The 19,519-nt window shown below is 43.8% G+C and overlaps 1 long non-coding RNA gene across 1 annotated transcript; it reads right to left on the minus strand.

Annotated features, from left to right (window-relative positions):
• Positions 1 to 9,151: 9,151 nt before the first annotated feature.
• Positions 9,152 to 16,545, minus strand: LOC144031611 (uncharacterized). Its single transcript, XR_013287562.1, has 4 exons — positions 16,332 to 16,545; positions 16,181 to 16,254; positions 16,022 to 16,088; positions 9,152 to 15,928 (listed from the first exon to the last, which is right to left on the minus strand). It is a non-coding gene; the product is annotated as an uncharacterized LOC144031611 (long non-coding RNA).
• Positions 16,546 to 19,519: the final 2,974 nt, after the last annotated feature.

Genomic DNA, 19,519 nt, shown 5'->3' on the forward strand with positions numbered 1-19,519 from the left:
TAATAATAATAATAATAATAATAATAATAATAATAATAATTCGAACGAAAAACAATAGGGACCTCGCAGCGGTCGCTGCTCGGGCCCTAATTATGGTGTTTTAAATTTGTTAAACAGAAACAAGAGGACTTCAGACATTTTGCAACTTGCCTTACATGCGCATGTACAGTTGCACTTTTCCTCAGCGCTCCATTGACGCAAACGCTCCCTGTCCTACCTCCTTTTTTTGTTCCACCTCCCGTAAACCAGTGCCGACGCAGTGCTCTTGGCAAAATAACACACGATGATCGGGTGGCGTCTTGTCAAGTTCAGGCTTGTAGTGTGACGACGCGCCCGGTCCACAACACAGAGTGAATTTATTGGCTAATTTGACAGCACGAATGTTGTGAAAGACAAAAAAAATCGTGTAGTTGCCCGTCCTGCTACCGATTAACTGTGGATGAGAACGCAAACTTGAATTTGCAAGTTATAGGAATCAATTTAATATACTTTCCTCGTGGCATTATGATAATGGTGGTAAAAAAAAATTGTAATTTCAATAAAAATGTTGATAATAACTCTATAATAATAATAAATTTTAATGGTTAATGCGGGTGTATGTGACACTGGTAGACCTCCATTGGTATAATTGGTATAATAACATTCCAGATACTTGTCCCAAGTGTGTGGAACATAGGGGTACATTACTGCATTGTATGTGGCAATGTCAGAAAATAGTATTGTTTTGGAAGGAAGTGAAAAATGTAATGGAAAAGATTATCCTTAAATCTGTACCAATGGATCCCAAGTTGTTTTTGTTCGGCCTTTTCCCTGAGAGACATACTTTTCTCACAATGAACGGATACTTTTGGACTTATGTTTGCTCAATGCCTATCTCTTTCTTGGAAGAAAAGTTCCAGACCAACGTTGGAACAATGGAAATGCCAAATGTTAGTAACTCAGACTTAAGACTGAGACTTAGACTTGACTTTATTGCAATGAGAACAGATAATAAAATAAAAAAAATAATTAAATCAATCAATAAATAAGGTTATTACACCAGAGATTGAATTAATAATAACAATAATAATAATAATAATATGAAAAATAAGAATTCAATCAATCAATAAGGTTATTACACCAGAGATGATTTAATAATAATAATAATAATAATAATAATAATAATAATAATAATAATAATAATAAGAAGAAGAAGAAGAAGTAAAATAAAATAAATAAAAATTCAATCAATCAATAAATAAGGTTATTACACCGGAGATTGAATTAAATAAATTAAAGTACAGTAAAGTGCCATATTTGTGAAGTGAAGTGCACGCTACACCCTCCTCCCCCCAGTGAGGAGTTGTAGAGTACAATGGTACGGTGGACAAAGGAGTTCTTTAGTCTCTTCCATTAGAAAGAATTACATATGTGTTGAAGGGCAAAAAGAACACATTTGAAGCGATCTGGAAGCCTTTTATTTCATTCATAAAGAGACGATGACGTTAAGTAGATTGTATTTATGGTTATTTAAATTGTATAAGAATATTTAGGGCTCAAGTTAGTGTTATGGGTGCTTATTTTGTTTTTTGTTTTTGTTTCTTTGTTTATTTTGTAAGTATTGTATGATATCCTGGCTTGTATTTGCATTGTTTTGGGAAAAAAAAAGAATAAAAACAGTTCTGGGAAAAAAAAACAAAAAAAAAAACGATAATGCAAGCCTAAATGTCAAAGGGAAGTAGTCAAGCTTGCGTTGACGCCACCATGTAGACAGATTTCAAAGTAAAATTCACCAAGGCTGTTGCATTGGTCTCAATGTATTATTTGATCAGCTTTATTTTGAAGTTTGCTTTAGCGTAGGCGCCGTGTTTGCGGCTTCCCTGACATGTCTTTTTTTTTTTTTTTTTTTTTTTTCCTTCTTCTTTTAAGAGCTCAGAATTGATCATTCGGTAGTCTTACCGATTCAACGTCTTGTCATCATTGCTCTTTTTTTTTTTTTTTTTTTTTGTGTGTGTATGTGTGCGTGCGTTTGCGTGCGTGCGTTTGCGTGCGTGCGTGCGTTTGCGTGTGTGCGTTTGCGTGCGTTTGCGTGCGTGCGCGTGCGTGCGTGCAAATACGTATAAATTTATACTCATTCATTCACCTAAAACCTTATAAATATCCCATTACCCTTCGCCTTAACCAGGTACTTCAGAATCTTGCCAGAGTCGTGAGGTTTAAATGGTCAGGAGACCAGAGAAAAGGTCAGAAAAAAAAAGAAATAAAGAGAAAAGAAAGGTAAATCAAAGTGAAATCCAGCACCGACCAAACACTTCCTGCCTTCCCCATGATTACAAAATCAAAGTCTTACGCCAACCCCGGAAGCCTCTAAATTCCAGCAAATTTAGCGAGATCTCAAGAGACCAGAGGAAAAACTAAAGAGAGGAAGGAGGGAAGGATCGATAAGGCAGAGTGAGATCCATAGAAGCCAGTACATCCAATCCATCAAAGTGAAGTCCAGCACCAACAAGACCCCTCCTGCGTGGTTACAAAACCAGAGTCTTATGCCAACCCCAGAAACCTCATACTTCTAATAAATTAAGATCTCAAGTGGCCAGAGGAAAAACTAAAGAGAGCAAGGAGGGAAGGATAGATAAAGCAAAGTGAGAACCACAGACACCAGCACCAACTGATTCAAGGGGCTGTGGGAGGGAGAGGGTACTTCTGTTGAGTTTCAGTAGATGCTGGTGCGACGGATCTGGCATGCATAAGGACCACCACCAAAGAAAGAAGCCGTCAACCGCGGTCCAGCAAAGCGAGCACCCCCCCCTGGAATCCCCAGGCCGCTGCAGCACCAAGGCCACCCCCAAGCCACCCGAGCGGACACCGGTCGGCGAGCCGACCCAGACACCCGGAACACCCCCGCCCCAGCCCCGGCCCACACCCCCGAGCCCAAGGCCGCAGAACGAGGCCCGGCGGGCCCCCACAGCGCCCCACCGGTCCCCAGCCCCCATCCCCCCACGACCCCCCCGCACCCCACCCAAACCCGCCATCCACCACGACCCAGGCCCCACCACCCCCGACCCCCAAACCCCCGAACACACCCCGACCCCCAGCACCCAACCCCCCACCCACCCATACCTCCACCCCCCCCCAAACAAGCCGCCCCCCCCCCCCGACGGCCGCCACCCCCCCCCCGAGAACCCGGCCCCCCGCGAGAACCCCCCCCCGGAAACCGGCACCAGGCAGCAGCGCAGAGAGGGAAGATGTGCCCACCCCACCTCCAGCCGCGCGAGATTTGCACAGCGGCGGGAGGGGGGAAGCAGAGGAGGAAGCACCAGGGGAGAAGGCGGAACACCAGAACACCGAGCCCGGTGGGGAGAGGCCCCGGTCGTCACGCCAGAGTACTAGTGACACCTAACCCTGTTACTGAGTCCGCCAGCTCGCCGACTGGCGAGCTCTACCCTTACACCGTGAATGTGGCCCCACCCAGTGTATATACAAGTGTGTGCGTGTGGTGCATTAAAATTGGGAGCAGGTGAGTCGGAGCAGAGGGAAAAAATTTCCCCTACTCCGACACACCCGTATCCCCCCCAAAAAAATGAATATGTATATGTGTGGTGCATTAAAAAAGGGAATGGAGGGACAAAGTGGTGGGGCAGGGACACAAATGGGGGGGACCACAGCGCTGCCAGGCACTGCAGTCCATCCCCTCTGATGGCTCCCCGCCCCAACTCACCCCTCCCCTTGGACGTGAGGTGCATTAAAATTCGAGGGGAGTTGAAGGGTGAAGACGGTGTTTCCACCCTTCCCCACCCCACCAAGAAATGTGTTGTGTGCCCTATGTGTATATTTACAAAGTGTATAGTGCAAGCTAGTGAAGTGAGTAAGAGGAGCGACCAGCGGGGCCTCACCCAACCCGGCGGGTGTAGGTGGCACGCCCGCCCCCCAGCACCCCCACCCTGACATGTCTAACCCCGGGTTTACACCGGTTGCGGTTGCGGTGCGGCTGCGGTGCGGTGCGTCTTGACTGCGTGCTCCGGACGGGTCAATTTTTTGGCCAATCCACACCGGCTCCGCACAGCTGCGGTCCGGCAGCTCCGTCGCCGACCACTTCCCGCCGTGTCTCGCGTGACCGCGCGCGATCATGTGGCATTAAAAACAACGACAAACACACAGAAAGTCTGTGCTCAACAGAGAAGCAGAAAGAGAGGTGGACTTTTATTATTTTGTGGCTTTCTACCTCCATGATAAACCTCTCCTCGTCCATGTTCGCTGGTGTCTAAACCGTGAATGAGCACCTCGCACGTTAACTCCAGGCCCGTCTACGCCCACATCACGTTTTGCTAAGCATGCTTGCGGGATAGGATCTGGCGAGTGTTTTACCTTGAAAGGTAACCGGAAATTTATTTTGAAACTGCGTCGGTCTTCCTGTCCCCCTCGATGTGTTTTGTGCTAGCTTGCCATTTGCCGGAGGCCTACCGCAGCGGCGTCCGGCAAAAATAGAAAATAGGCTACCCTTGCGGAAGGGCTGCGGCACGCCGCAGCTGAGACGCAGTCGACACGCAACGCACACGCAAGCGGTGTAAATGATGCATTTCTGCTGAGCAGGCAGTGAATGTGTTAAAAGCCGAGCGTATCACGCGACTCACTCGGGAGGAAAAGCCGAGCATACCTGAACGCGACTCACTCGGGAGAAAAAGCCGAGCATACCTGAACGTGACTCACTCGGGAGAAAAAGCCGAGCATACCTGAACGCGACTCACTTGGGAGCCGAGCTAACTCGAAAGCCCAGGATGCTTTCTCCGTAGCACATTCGTGTTTAAAGTTCGTTCAGAGCAGACCTGTTCATTGTTATTTACACAAATCGGACTGTTTTTTTGTTTTTTTTGTTTTTTTGTTTTTTTTAAAGTTTTGCATCGTGTATGAGCCCCTAATCATGGGTCCAAAGAAAGCAAGTGCATTTTGTTTGTTTTTTTCATCATTTTAGATAGGATGTCTTCTATTAAAATAAAACAGTGTCTATTTCTACCCTTTTCTATTTATGGTAAACAGTATACAATGCAGTTTATGGTGTAAAATAGTTAAAAAAAATAAAATAAAAAAAACTTGTAACGGATTAAAATTATTTACATTAATTATAATGGGAAAATTGTTTCGGATTTTGAACAATTCGCTTTTGGAACAGCCTTCTGGAACGGATTATGTTCGAAAGCCGAGGTTTGACTGTATATATATATATATATATATATATATATATTAGGGGTGTGAATTGCCTAGTACCTGACGATTCGATTCGTATCACGATTCACAGGTCACGATTCGATTCGATACCGATTAATCCCGATACGAATGGTCACGATTCGATACCGATTAATCCCGATACGAATTTATAAGTCGATTGTTGCGATTTTTTTCCATTCAAATTTAGAAAATACTATCAGTAAATTTGTACATGTACACTGTAAGATTTGTATGAATATATTTATCTAAAACTTGAGGCTTATAACCGTGAGCCACTGTACACAAACAGTTTGCAATCTGTTTCACATTTGAACAGCATTAAAATAAAAATATTAAGGCTTAATGTGCCGTTCATATAACATTCTTCCATGCTCAAGGTGTGAATCCTAAAAAAAAAAAAAAAAAAAAAAAAAAAAAAAAAAAAAAAAAAAAAAATCGATTCTGCCCATTATTGAATCGATTCGAGAATCGCGCGATGTAGTATCGCGATATATCGCCGAATCGATTTTTTTTAACACCCCTAATATATATATATATGTGTATATATATATATATATATATGTGTGTGTGTGTGTGTGTGTGTGTGTGTGTGGGTGTGTGTGTAGTGGTTGGGAAGGTGTGTGTTATTTCCAGTAAGAGTTTGGCTAAACTGCAGGCGAAAATGTAGCCCTGAAGTGGACTCTGGGTTTCATTTCAATTTGCAATGGTAATAAAAACAAAGTCCTAGCACCACAAGTGTGCCATTTCCTATATGTTTTGGATATGAAATGGGATTAATGTTCTAAGTGTGATTAGAAGTCTTAAACACAATTAATTGGATCAGACTCCAGTAACCCAGGGATTTGGAATGTGATGGTGGTGGAATGTAAGCATACGTGTGTCAGGGTGTTTCTGGACATATTCCAGCTGAACCAAGTGAACAAAAAGCACTAACTGTACAGGATTTTCCCTTTCACTCCAGTGTGTGCTGTTTTGGTATTTTTTGTGACCAAGTGCCTCTCCTCTTAGCAGTTTCTCATCGCCAGCTTGTCTCAGAGCAGATTGAACACAGCTGAGAATGTTGGTCTGGGTCTGCAGCCGACAATCCTGGGGGAATATGCAGGAACCACAAGGCTGGACTCGGCTCGCCCCCCTATGACTGAAAAATGCCATGCACCCAGGCAGAGGTCCAGGTGGATTGAATTGAGAGGTGAATAATATGGGGGTTATTTCAAATGATCTGTTAAACCCCTGATTCTTAATCAAGGGTGCCACTCTACCAACAGCAATTATTTAGTCATACATCAGTAATTAAATGCCAGGTGTTTAACTGGTCCCATTTTTTGTTGTTTTTTTTTTCTTCCAGGGGTTGAGGATGTCGGGGGTTGGGACTGTCAGCGCAGCAGGAGAAATTATGCCTTGTAAAGCATCGTCGTCTGGCTGCTGACAAACAAATGGTGTTTGTATTATTTGACACTATTTCAGCCTATGCACTCGTGCTTGAGCTCTGAGCAACGAGCAAGTTGGCAACTTTGCTCTTGTCAGCATGAACCAGAATACCTCACACAGGGAGCAGACCTTCACTTGTTTGAGTGCTGAATAAATACAAGCCAGCTCTGACAGACAACCAATGTCAAACTGGTTTACAATGCCAATGTAGTCAAAAACCAGAACCTAGTACTCACATGTTATTACCACTGCATTGCCTGTCACGCGGCTAATTGGAAAACCACAGGGGTGTGATGTAATCCACCATCGAGTACACGTAAATATACAATCATCACAGTTCAAGGAGCAGGACAATCAAATAAATGCAGAATTACAGACATAGTGAGGTGCTCTTCACAGTTTCTCATATCGATCTCATGCACAGTAAATTTTAGAGAGTAAATTTGACTCTATTTAGAATGGGACCAAATGGAGTCAGTTTTAAATGAATATTTACACTTGGAAGAGAGTATAATAAAATAAAAGTCACTCAAGGGTTAAGAAACAAACTCACAACCTTCATCTTGGGAGACAGCCAATCTACTCACTGAGCCACGCAGCTCCTTCTGTGTTTTAGTATATCACACGTGTCAGCTGGAATCTTTGTAACTTCAAGACCAAAAATGACATTTTTGGACTCCTCTTGGATATAAGCAAGAAGGAGGAGGAGGGCATACCTCAGGTGGTAGTTTGGCAGTCTCAAAGCTGAAGACATGAGTTTGTTCCTCAACACTTAAGTGACTATTTTATTTTGGGGGTTTTTAGCTCTTTGACTGTCAGCCATTTTCAGAAAAATTCACCTCATAATGCCAGCTGATTTAGAGCATTTTGACTGATGTTTCAAGGCCCACAGAAAATTGTGTGTTAGGACTATGCAAACACAGAGACTACCAAATGAAAGATTGAAGTCTCATCTTTCATCAGAAAAAAAGTGTGTTTCTAGTTTATTCCGCTTTTCCGTAAACTGCAGTAGAAAACAGGTTGGTTTAAGCGAAATCCTGTCTTTTGGACGAAAATTCTGAGAAAAGAGGCTTTTTGTGAAAAGATGTATTTCATGCACATCTTTGATTTTGACGCTGTTGTTTCTTTCTTTTGTACACCACAAACACCTGAAGAGTGTTTTCCTTCGATAAAACACTAACACCGACAATAAAAGGTGTTGTTGTTTTTTTATGGTAAATAAACAATTTATTTACAGTAAACGGTATAACAATTTGACTATCTTGACAAACTAACTTGCAGTGAAAAGGAAGACTGTTGGTTGCCAGCCCACTTCATTCCAGTCGGAATTTTTCAGTCAATGATCTGCAAATACAAATTGAAATGATCGTATTGTAATTATTTATATGGCAGGAGTGTGATGTAAATACTGTATATATTTACCTTTCTTCTTGGATCTGGTGGGAGTTCCTGGCTCTTTGAGCTGTAAATAACAGAAATAAAACCTCCGCTGACGAACGCTTAAGCTCACGAACTTTTCGCCTCAAGAACATTAAATTCGCGAGCATATAGTCTCTGCTGACGAACTAGTTTTCGGAGGACGAACCAAACCACGCGGTCGAACAGCCATGGTGGCGGCCACGAGAAGCTGACGCACGCTCACGGCGTCCCAGTTCGTCACCCCCTTTCTTTGAGTGCGGACGCGGTTTGTGTTTGAGACATTTTGGACCATATTGAGTGTACTTTTGCTATTATGGGACCGAAAAAGACCCCACCACAGGCTAGTGTTAAGCCTAATGCTGCGTTGTCACCAAACGCGAGGGACGGCGATTCGGCGGCGCGTTTGCATTGTAGTCAATGGAGTTTGCGCCACTAAAAAAAGCGAAAGTGCTATCACGTACCTCAAAAAAGGAGAAAATAGTGCCACGGCTGTTTAGTCCCAGGAAAGAAGTGAAAGTAGTTGCCGGTGCTCACTTTTTGTTGACTCGCTAAAGTGCTCCACTTCCTTGTTCACTAAGGGACACGCCTCCTCCGCTCTGGTGAGTACGAAAGCGCGAATGAGCGGCAACCGTTCCATAAACACTACGTGGTGAAACGCTCGCGAATGAAGTCTACCATTGCTACCATCCTTAAGAACTACCATCACAAAGGTAAATAAAATGACTTTATTATACAATACAGTTTATTTCTTTAATTACAATACAATAGCACATTTATTATACAGAAAATAAGGTATGTTTTTGTGTAGTTTTAAGGCTTATTTAGTAGAAAATTATGTTTTATAGGGACCTGGGAACGGATTATTCTCATTTTAATGGTTTCTTATGGGAAATAAATGTTCGGAAGACAAACTTTTCGCCTTACACACACTTTCTGAGAACCAATTATGTTCGTGAGCTGAGGTATCACTGTATATATGTGGCCAGGCTTGTGTAAGGACTGGACCAAGCACAAAATAATTTTTTTACGTGGGCTTTATTCCCAACTGAACATAAAAATGTACAGCATTAATAAAAGAAAAACTGAGATATCTGATGACTAGGATTAATCTCAAATACTAGCTGTATTTTTATAAACGAAAAAAGGCCTCACAATCTGACAGACAACAACAGTATTATAGGAAAATAGTCAGTAATAGACAACAGTAGTGACTTGCTGGAAAAGAAAACAAAAACACAAATGAATATTTTCTAAGCCACCGTTTTCGAAGCCACAGTCCAATATTTTTGGAAGAACAAATACACTTACTTAATGTGTTTTCAGCATGGCATGTGTGAGTGAGACACACGTGGAACACACACGTTAATTCTCCCCTCTAAACAGCATACAACAAAACAGTGTGCTTTTACATTCACAGTTCACATAACATCACATTTTCATCATTTTGAGCAGTTCAACACCACTTACGCTGCACCGCTATTCATATGACCGTCGGCACTGCAGTGATCAATCTCCCCGAAACACGAGTTTTCACTGTACAACTATCATCCAAATAGTACAGCATTAATCAAAATAAATCGCTTCTTCTGCTTATTCGTACCCCATTTTAATCGATTACCTTGAAATCTGCCGGATTACAACGGTGTCTCCAGGTAATTTTGTTAGGAATCTGCAGTATAAACGTAGCTCAAAGACCATCTATGTTCGCGGGCATTTCGTTCTCCCTCCCTTCCTGATTCCAGTCCAGCTCACGCTACACGTTCTCGCGTGACTTTGCACAGGGCTCCTCTTAAAGTGACAGTGCTACAATTTTCATAACAGACAGCAGTCACTGCATCAGTCAAACTTTAGTCCACCTGGTAACATTCTCCCCTGCTACCAGTCAACGTCCTCGTTGACACGGTCATTCCCCATCCTGTCAGGTTCGTGGTATAGCGGACCACCCCAGCTAAAATCTGGAAAATACATCAGGACTAAACGACATAGCATTGCATGCTGAAGCAGGTAGGTTGAACGGATTATTGTGTCTCCCAGCTGTTTTCCTCTGACTTCTCCGTGGAACAGGGTCCATCCACACTCACAGTCTCTCCCCTTCCCGGTGTCGGAGCAGGCACAAATCTTGGTGTTTCCTCGAGAAAGCTGACATCTGATGTGGCATGGAGGTTTGCAAGTGTGTCATCCTCCAGCCCTTCACTTCTATCCTTCTCCAGTGCGAACTCCTCTTCCTCCTCAGAACCACTCTCTGATACACCATCACCGCGTTGCTGGGTCGCTTCCTCATCAGCAGCTGGCTCTCGGAATTCTTCCATCAACACAAACTCAATATCGTCCGCTTCACTTGCAGACTCCGGGACAGGGACAGGATCACTGACAGGCGCTTGACGACATTTTTTCTGTTCTGGTACTGGTCCCATAATTGGCCGGAGGTTGGACCTATGTACCCTCTTTGTCAGCCCTCCATCGTGAGGTTCCACTGTGTAGGTGGTTCCCTGAACATCCCCAACCTTGTACACGGTCGATGCCCATGCATCCTGGATCTTATTTCTTCCTAGAGGCCTGAAACGTAGGTACACTAGCTCACCCACATCAACAGGTGGACAGTACACTTTCTCCTGTTGCCGGGCTACTCTCTCTGCTGCTTTGTGCTCTGTTATCTTCCTTGCCCTGGCATGTGCATCTCTGAGTCTGTCCTGGTGTACAGCAAGCCAGTCAGGTTTGTCATCAGTGACTTGTTCTTGGCCTAGCAGTGCATCTACTGGAAGGTGAGGGTGGACGCCAAACAGCAAATAATAGGGGGAATGTCCTGTCGTTGAGTGTGGGGTCACATTATATGCATATACAAGCTCCGACAGGTGTTCAGGCCAACGTCGTTTCTTCTCAGGGGGAAGTGTGCGTAAAAGGTCATGTAAGGTTCTGTTGAATCGTTCACACTGCGGATTGCCTTGTGCGGGTGGTGGGGCGTAGTTCGAGTTTTTTTTACTCCGTACATTTTGCACAGCTCAGCTACCACGGCACTCTCAAAATTCCGGCCCTGGTCTGAATGCAGGCGCTCTGGCACCCCATACTTGAGGAACCATTCTCTTAGAATGACTTTTGCAGTGGTATCCGCCTTCTGGTCTCGGACAGCAAAAGCCTGGGTGAACTTGGTGAATACATCGGTTATCACCAACACACTTTCACGACCATCTGTAGCACGTTCAAGTGTCGTGAAATCCACAGCAACAACCTCAAGTGGGCGGGTCGCCAAGAAGGGAGTTTGAGGGGCCCGAATATTTGGTTGTGGCATTTTCGTCAGAACACACCTTTGACACGTTTTCACCCACTGCTCAACATCTTCATGCATGCCTCCCCAGAAACATTTTTGCCGCAGAAGACCTAATGTTCGCTCAATGCCCTGATGTCCCATGTCGTTGGGAACACTTTTCAACACTTTGTCCTTCAGACAGGCAGGTAGCAACAACTGGTAGCATTCTCCTAGATGAACATCATCGATCACCCTGTACAAAAGTCCATCTCTTTCCTTAAGACGTGCCCATTGCTTCAACAAAGTGCGCACTGGTTTGGAAAGGCCCATTCTTTCTCTATAGGCTGGTTTCCTCTGTCTGCTCCAAAAGCTTCGCAACACTTTGATGGTTGGATCAGCATCTTGAAAGTCTTTGAGTACTCCCTTAGAATACCCAGGCAACGTGGGAGTGTTAGCTCGAGCATCGTTCATTGTCTCACTTGTCTCAGATGCCTGCAACTGCCAGATCCTGCATTGTTCAACTCCGGCCGCAACTAAATTGGGTTCTAAAGCAGTCCCGGTCCTCAGTGAGCTGCATATTGCAACACAGCCGTCATACTCTGCATCTTCACTGGTTGGTTCTGGCTCACCAGCCTCCGGACGACGTGAAAGAGCATCAGCAACCGTATTACATCTGCCGGGACGGTACTTCACCTCAAAATCGAAAACTGACAGCTGGGCCATCCACCGCTGTTGAATTGGTCCCAATTCAGCAGTGTGAAGGTGACAGAGGGGGTTATTATCTGTAATGACAGTGAACTTGGAACCTAGGAGATAACTCCTAAACTTTTCAGTGACTGCCCATTTTAGTGCTAGGAGCTCGAGCTTCATGCTGCTATAATTTTGATCATTCTTCTCAGCCCCCCTAAGTCTGCGGCTTGCATAGGCTATCACCTTCTTGTGGCCCCTTTGCTACTGATATAGAACCGCAGCCAACCCTAAATTACTGGCATCTGTCTCGAGGATGAAAGGTGAAGTGAAGTCTGCATAACCTAGGGTGGGCGCGCTGGTGAGTCTGTCTTTCAAAACCTCAAACGCCTGCTTACACTGAGGTGTCCATGCTGACCTGAGTAACTGGTTGGCCTTGGCCTGGCTATTTTCTTGCATGCAAGTACTAACAGCATCATGAAGGGGTCCTGCAATCTTGGAAAAGCCTTCGACAAATCTCCGGTAGTAGCTACAAAAACCCAAGAAAGACCTGAGCTCCTTTACAGTACTGGGGACAGGCCACTTCTTCACGGCACTTATTTTGTCGGGATCTGTGCTTATGCCTTGGGCGGAGACTTGGTGCCGCAAAAATTTCACCTCAGTTTGGAGGAAGTGGCATTTCTCAATCTTCACTTTAAGCCCAGTCTCCCTCAGTCTCTTCATTACTGTCTCTAGCCTCAGTAAGTGGTCGGGAAATGTTGGTGAAAAGACCAGCAAGTCATCCAAATAGATCAATACAATCTGAAACACTAGGTCACTCATTGTAGCCTGCATAAGGCGCTGAAAAGTGGCGGGCGCATTACACAATCCGAAGGGCATTCTTAAGTACTCATATAGACCGAATGGTGTGGTGAATGCAGTTTTGTGTTTATCTTTCTCATGTACTGCCACCTGGTGGTACCCACTTACAAGGTCAATTGTGGAAAAGAACTGTGCGCCACTCAGAGCATCCAGGCTTTCATCAATGCGAGGAAGTGGAAATGCATCCCGCCTGGTTTTCGAGTTGAGTCTCCTGTAGTCAACACAGAGCCTCAAACTGCCATCTGACTTTTTCTGACTAAGACGATTGGTGAGGCATAGGAACTTGAACTCTCCTGGATCACGCCTTTCCTCAACAGCATTGATATGTGCTCTCGGACTTCCTGATACTGATTAGGTGGTATGCGACGGTAGGCTTGGTGGACCGGGATCTCATCCACAACAGGGATTTCATGCTTAACTCGATCAGTAAATCCCAGGTCCTCATCATGCACAGCAAAAACATCTGCCTACTTTTCCAGGAGCACCCGTAACTCTGCCTGCTGTGCTGGCGTGCCACCTAGGTGCAGTTGATCCAGTAAGCCTTGCACGTCACTGTTTGACTTTTGAACATCTTTTGGACTGACTGTTACTTCTTCATGGTCGGCAGAAATGCGCTGAAATTTCACTTCATAGGGATCACCTTCAATGCACTGACACTGACTGAGAAGACCTAGCCTGGTTTTAGGAGTCAACCAGATGTCCTCTGGAGAAAGGTTGATTACTTGGACAGGAAACACAGGACTGTAGGAGGAGATCACAGTGGGCATGGCCAGCAATCCTCTTGGCAGCGGGGTATTTCCAGGCTCAAACAACGTGCTGGCATTGTTGTTGGACAACCTGTTAAGGCCCCTTGCGTAGACTGTTGTGACAGACAAAGATGGCACACGTACTTTGCTTCTGCCTGATACACGAGCCGTGGATACCTTCTCCACCAACTCAGCCTCTTGCACTCGTTGGAAGGCCTCCCTCCAGGCAAAATCCAATTCGCCCCCCACGGCATTGTCAAACTGTGCTAGCGCCAACTGTCTACATCGCTTGGTAATGTTCATTCCAATAATTCCTGGAAGAGACTGGTCTGTTTCAGCAGAGTTGTCTTGAATTATTAGGAACCCACACTCAGGAATCGTTATTCCCAGAGCCTCCATATCCAACTCCACATAGCCTAGATAGGGGAGAGGCAACTTTTTTGCTGCCGTTAGTCTGAGCCACTTAGTAGTACAGTGCATATCTTCATCTCCTCCATGAAGATGATTTCTGAAAAAAAGTTTCTGTCAGGGTGCTTACATTGCTTCCCGAGTCAAGAATGCATCGCAAGGGAACTCCGCCTATCTGGACATCTACTTCAGGGCACTCGCCTACAGCCCGCTCCAGGAAACGTTCTTTGGTCAAAACATTCTCAGAGCCTTCAGACTTGCCCCTCACTGCCCGGCTCACAGCAATGGAGGGTTCCCGTTTCCCTGGACTGGTGGGCTGGGCACAGCAGGAAATTGGTACGGCGGTTTGTGCGGCACCGGGCACTATCTAGCCATATGTCCAACCCCTTCACACCGCAGACAGATTGGTTGACCATCGCTCGTATACTTGGGTTGAACTTTAGGTCGACCACCCCTAATTCCCCCCGCCGAACTGGTATCAGTCATGGTAAGCCCCCAAACTGCATTAGTCAACTCACTAATAGCCCTTCCCTGCTGCGTAATTATTTTAACGACTTCCTTCAGTGTTACCGACAAGTCAGTCTGTACATTACTGGTCAGGTCATTCGTCTCTGGAGTCATCTTTATGGTCACCCACTAGGTTTCTGTTCCTTGCCACACTAGTGCTGCGCTGTTGGTCTTCAAGGGCCCACATTATTGCCTCATCTCTTACATCAAATAGGCTACTGTCTGGTCTCTCCCTAATGAACCTGCGCAGCTCCCGCCTAAGGGTGGAGTCTCGCACTCCCTCAATGAATTGATCTCTTAGAGCTAGCTGAGCATCGGCTACCGCATCAGGGGACTGCTGGAGAGCGGAATTTAGCAGCTGTGAGAGTGCATGTGAAAAATTGCGCAAATCCTCTCCATCTAACTGTCTACGAGCATAGAAAGCATGCAGGAGTTGTGGTGTAGTGCATTTTTCTCTGAAAGCTCCCCGCAAATATGAAAATATCTCGCTGGGCTGCCTAGGTTGCCCCCGTGTGCAAATTTTGACCTCCTCTAATGCTGAATCCTTTAACAGGGAAAGAATAAAGTCTATTTGGTCTTCCCCCTGTAGGCCCCTTGTTCTTATGGCTCGCTCAACTTCCTCAATAAACTCATCAACAGTGTTAACATCTTTCCCATTTTCGCCACAAAAAGGTGCAATGTGTTTTTCCTTTGGAATATAGACAACGGACCTTGTTTGAACATTACCCAAATTGGCAAGACTTGACATTACTGCATCATGTCTTCGACTGAGTTCCCTAATTTGTGACTGTAATTCAGCAACATGGTTACCTCCATCTCCAGAATGTAAAGAACTCGTGTCATCATGGCTGGTTCCTGCCAAGGCAGGAGCTGCTTGCCTGTCCTCCTCTGACATGGTGTCTGTTCTAATATTTTCCACGTAGCGATCGGATACAGTCACAGTCAAGAGATGTCTTCTTCCCGCAGCCTTGAAGACTTCCTTGCTCCCAGCGCCCGCCGACGATGCAAACACGTCTCACGTCTAGCAGCACCAACCAGATTTTGCCCACCAAGGCGTCACTCTGTCTCGAACGCTGCTATCAGGACTGGGCCACTTCCCGCCACTACTGTTGTCTATTATACCCTACCTCACTATCCACGAAAATCTCAGAATTTAATAGGGAATCCCACTTCTGACACCAAAATTGTGTGGCCAGGCGTGTGTAAGGACTGGACCAAGCACAAAATATTTTTTTTTACGTGGGCTTTATTCCTGACGGAACATAAAAATGTACAGCATTAATAAAAGAAAAACTGAGATATCTGATGACTAGGATTAATCTCAAATACTAGCTGTGTTTTTATAAACGAAAAAAGGCCTCACAATCTGACAGACAACAACAGTATTATAGGAAAATAGTCAGTAATAGACAACAGTAGTGACTTGCTGGAAAAGAAAACAAAAACACAAATGAATATTTTCTAAGCCACCGTTTTCGAAGCCACAGTCCAATATTTTTGGAAGAACAAATACACTTACTTAATGTGTTTTCAGCATGGCATGTGTGAGTGAGACACACGTGGAACACACACGTTAATTCTCCCCTCTAAACAGCATACAACAAAACAGTGTGCTTTTACATTCACAGTTCACATAACATCACATTTTCATCATTTTGAGCAGTTCAACACCACTTACGCTGCACCGCTATTCATATGACCGTCGGCACTGCAGTGATCAATCTCCCCGAAACATGAGTTTTCACTGTACAACTATCATCCAAATAGTACAGCATTAATCAAAATAAATCGCTTCTTCTGCTTATTCGTACCCCATTTTAATCGATTACCTTGAAATCTGCCGGATTACAACGGTGTCTCCAGGTAATTTTGTTAGGAATCTGCAGTATAAACGTAGCTCAAAGACCATCTATGTTCGCGGGCATTTCGTTCTCCCTCCCTTCCTGATTCCAGTCCAGCTCACGCTACACGTTCTCGCGTGACTTTGCACAGGGCTCCTCTTAAAGTGACAGTGCTACAATTTTCATAACAGACAGCAGTCACTGCATCAGTCAAACTTTAGTCCACCTGGTAACATATATATATATTGTAAGGGAAATCGGTCCAATTAATTATTAAATCAATAATTGTTAATTATTAAATTGATAATCAATTGGCTCATTAATTGAAGGAGACTCAAACTTAATATTTAATTTAGTTGAGCTTGCCTGCGGAGCACCACATCTCTTTTTGATAATTTTATCAGGATAACAGATGAGAACCTCGTTGAATCAGTCATTAAAATGAAGGTTGTGCCCTTACTACAATTTTGTGAGTTCTTTGTTCAGCTTAGAGGTCACTATAAATTGATGAAACACACACACAGTAAACCAGGGGTTGAGTTTTGTGCACGTTTATTCTCTAACCTAGGTGGGATAATCTACTTAGAATTTAAAGAAGCAAAACTAACTACTATGATAGGAAATGAAACGAGAACTAAAATAATAAAAATAATCAAAGGAGAAGAAAAGAAGAAAAGAGAAACGGTCTTAACCAAGGTGATGGATTTCTTAAATCAACCCAACATGGGACCCACAATCAACCTAGTTTGCACCAATTTGTAATCTGGCGAAGGCCTGCAGTTGCACTTACAGATGGGGTTGGTCTGAGAAGCAGGACCCTGGATGGAGACTTGCCAAGCCCGTTTGAAGATAGAATGGAGAAGGTTCAGTTCAGGAGAGGGAGAGACAGGTCGTCCGGCTGGCCAACTGAGCGTCACGGGGTCAACCTGCTGGCTGGTAAGAGGCCCTCTTGGTTGAGGCCTCGGTGCTTGGGAAAAGCACCATCCGTTGAGCCTTTGCAGGGACTAAAAGCAGCGTGTTTCGCTGCGCCTGTCGCTACACGCGATGGGTTTTGTGCGTTGCCGTGTGCTGGAAGTTAAGCTAGCTGGGCTAGCCCTTTGTCTGGCAACCACGCCGATGGAGACCCGGAAAGAGAAGCAGCGAAAAGAGCGGAGCCAAAGAGCAGCGAAAAGAGAGAGGTAGCAGCAAGCAGGGAGCGTGCTTTTAAATTGGGAGGGCGGCGGCCTCCACACCAGGGGTCCGGTGAGACCAAAGTGGAAAGTTACCAGCTTAGAGAAGGTTTTGGTAGAGACTAATCAGATTGAATCTGGATCCCATGTTTGTTGAGATTCTAAGGTCAGAATTCAATCAATGCAACACGTACAATTGAATACCTCAAATGAAATGTTACCTAGCTTACACTGTTAAAACGTGCATACACATGAAAGTTTAGTGGAGAATCTGCCACTGCAATGGAACATTTTCATGACATTTCATGGAGTCAACATTTCACAAATGGCAAACATAACATTTCATAATTCATTGTTCTGTTGCAAAATAAGAAAGTCAAGTTTCTAAGAAGGCTTTTACTGTCCTGATTTGTGTGTGTGTGCGCGTGCGCGTGTCAATCAGAGCATTTGTGGCTGTTTGTGGGGGATGTTCTTGTGCTCCCCACCCCCCACAGTGGCATGTTCAGGCCACAGGAGCTCAATTCCTTTGGAACTGAGGTTGCAAAAAGTTACAACCGGCCGATAATCGTTACAATATATATATATATATATATATATATATATATATATATATATATATATATATATATATATATATATATATATATATATATATTCGTGCTCTCAAACGATTACATTTTTTAATCTGATTAATCACACTTTTTAATTTTGATTAATCACGATTAATCAGCTAAATTACTTGAATATTCGCGTAATATAAAATAAATACAAAATACCATAATATTTTGACATTAACGCATTTTATTATCTGAATGTCATTTGCAAACATTGATTAAATGCATGTACCCAATTGCATGCACGCGTGTATTGCTCAAAACGTAACAGCATCGTATCAATTGGGTGCATTTCAGAAATTAAATTGCAAAGAACGTGCTGAATACTGACGTAAATTTAGTTAGAGCATTCTAACTAAATTCAGCATTCTAAATTGCAATTCAGCAATTATTAATTAATTAAAGGCAAATTACTTTTGTTTTAGCTAAAGTCCCGTCGGTGTTGTTTAAAGCGAAATTTACCACCGAGCACACCAACTGGAGTCACCCCGCTCATTTTGGAACAACAAGCGTAGGAAATGCCGTGCATTGACCTAATCACTGACCTGCGCAGCCTTCAATGTAACCATCCGCGGTTACGTTCAAGGCTCAAGTGTGGTAAAAAAAAATCTGCGTTAATACGTGATTAATGCAACATTTTTCTGAGATTAATTAATCTATTAACGCTTTAACTTTGACACCCCTAATTTATATATACATACATACATATATATATATATATATATATATATATATATATATATATATATATATATATATATATATATATATATATATTGTAGCGATAATTGGGTCGTCTTTTAGACGAATTAATAATCTGGACGTTACGGAGGTAAATTGTATTTACCTCGATAACCTCTAGGGGCACCACGTTGGCTTTGCTTTGGGTTAACAGGAGCAAACAACGACCAAAATCCTTTCTTCATCAGTCATTTATAATCTAAAGTCGCCACACTCGATATTCAGTGGTTCGTTGTACTAACAAAAGAATAATAATCCACTCTGAAACACAGATGACTTGGGCAGAATAGAGTTAATAAAACATGCATTTATTCACGATTGCTACACTACAGAATCAAAACACTGCCTAACTAACTATCCTACCGTCAGGAGAAAAGAAATCAAATAAAGTTAATCAAAATAGGGAAAGAATACGAACGAATAAGGAAACAGGAAAAATAGAAATTTAACTTGCCAGGTCTGTGATATGTTTCAAATGTAAGTTGCACACAGCGGTATGCCGAATTGGAGGAAATCAAATGTGCACTTACGAGTTGGATACTGCGTAGAACGAGCAGAAACGGGAGGTCTTTGGAAAAGGGGGAAAAATAGTCAATGTTCGTTCAAAAAGGCAAGAAAAATCAAAAAGGGGCTATTCCACAGGGGAGCAAGG

This window comes from Festucalex cinctus, chromosome 12 (assembly GCF_051991245.1).
Source record: "Festucalex cinctus isolate MCC-2025b chromosome 12, RoL_Fcin_1.0, whole genome shotgun sequence".
Lineage (NCBI taxonomy): Eukaryota > Metazoa > Chordata > Actinopteri > Syngnathiformes > Syngnathidae > Festucalex > Festucalex cinctus.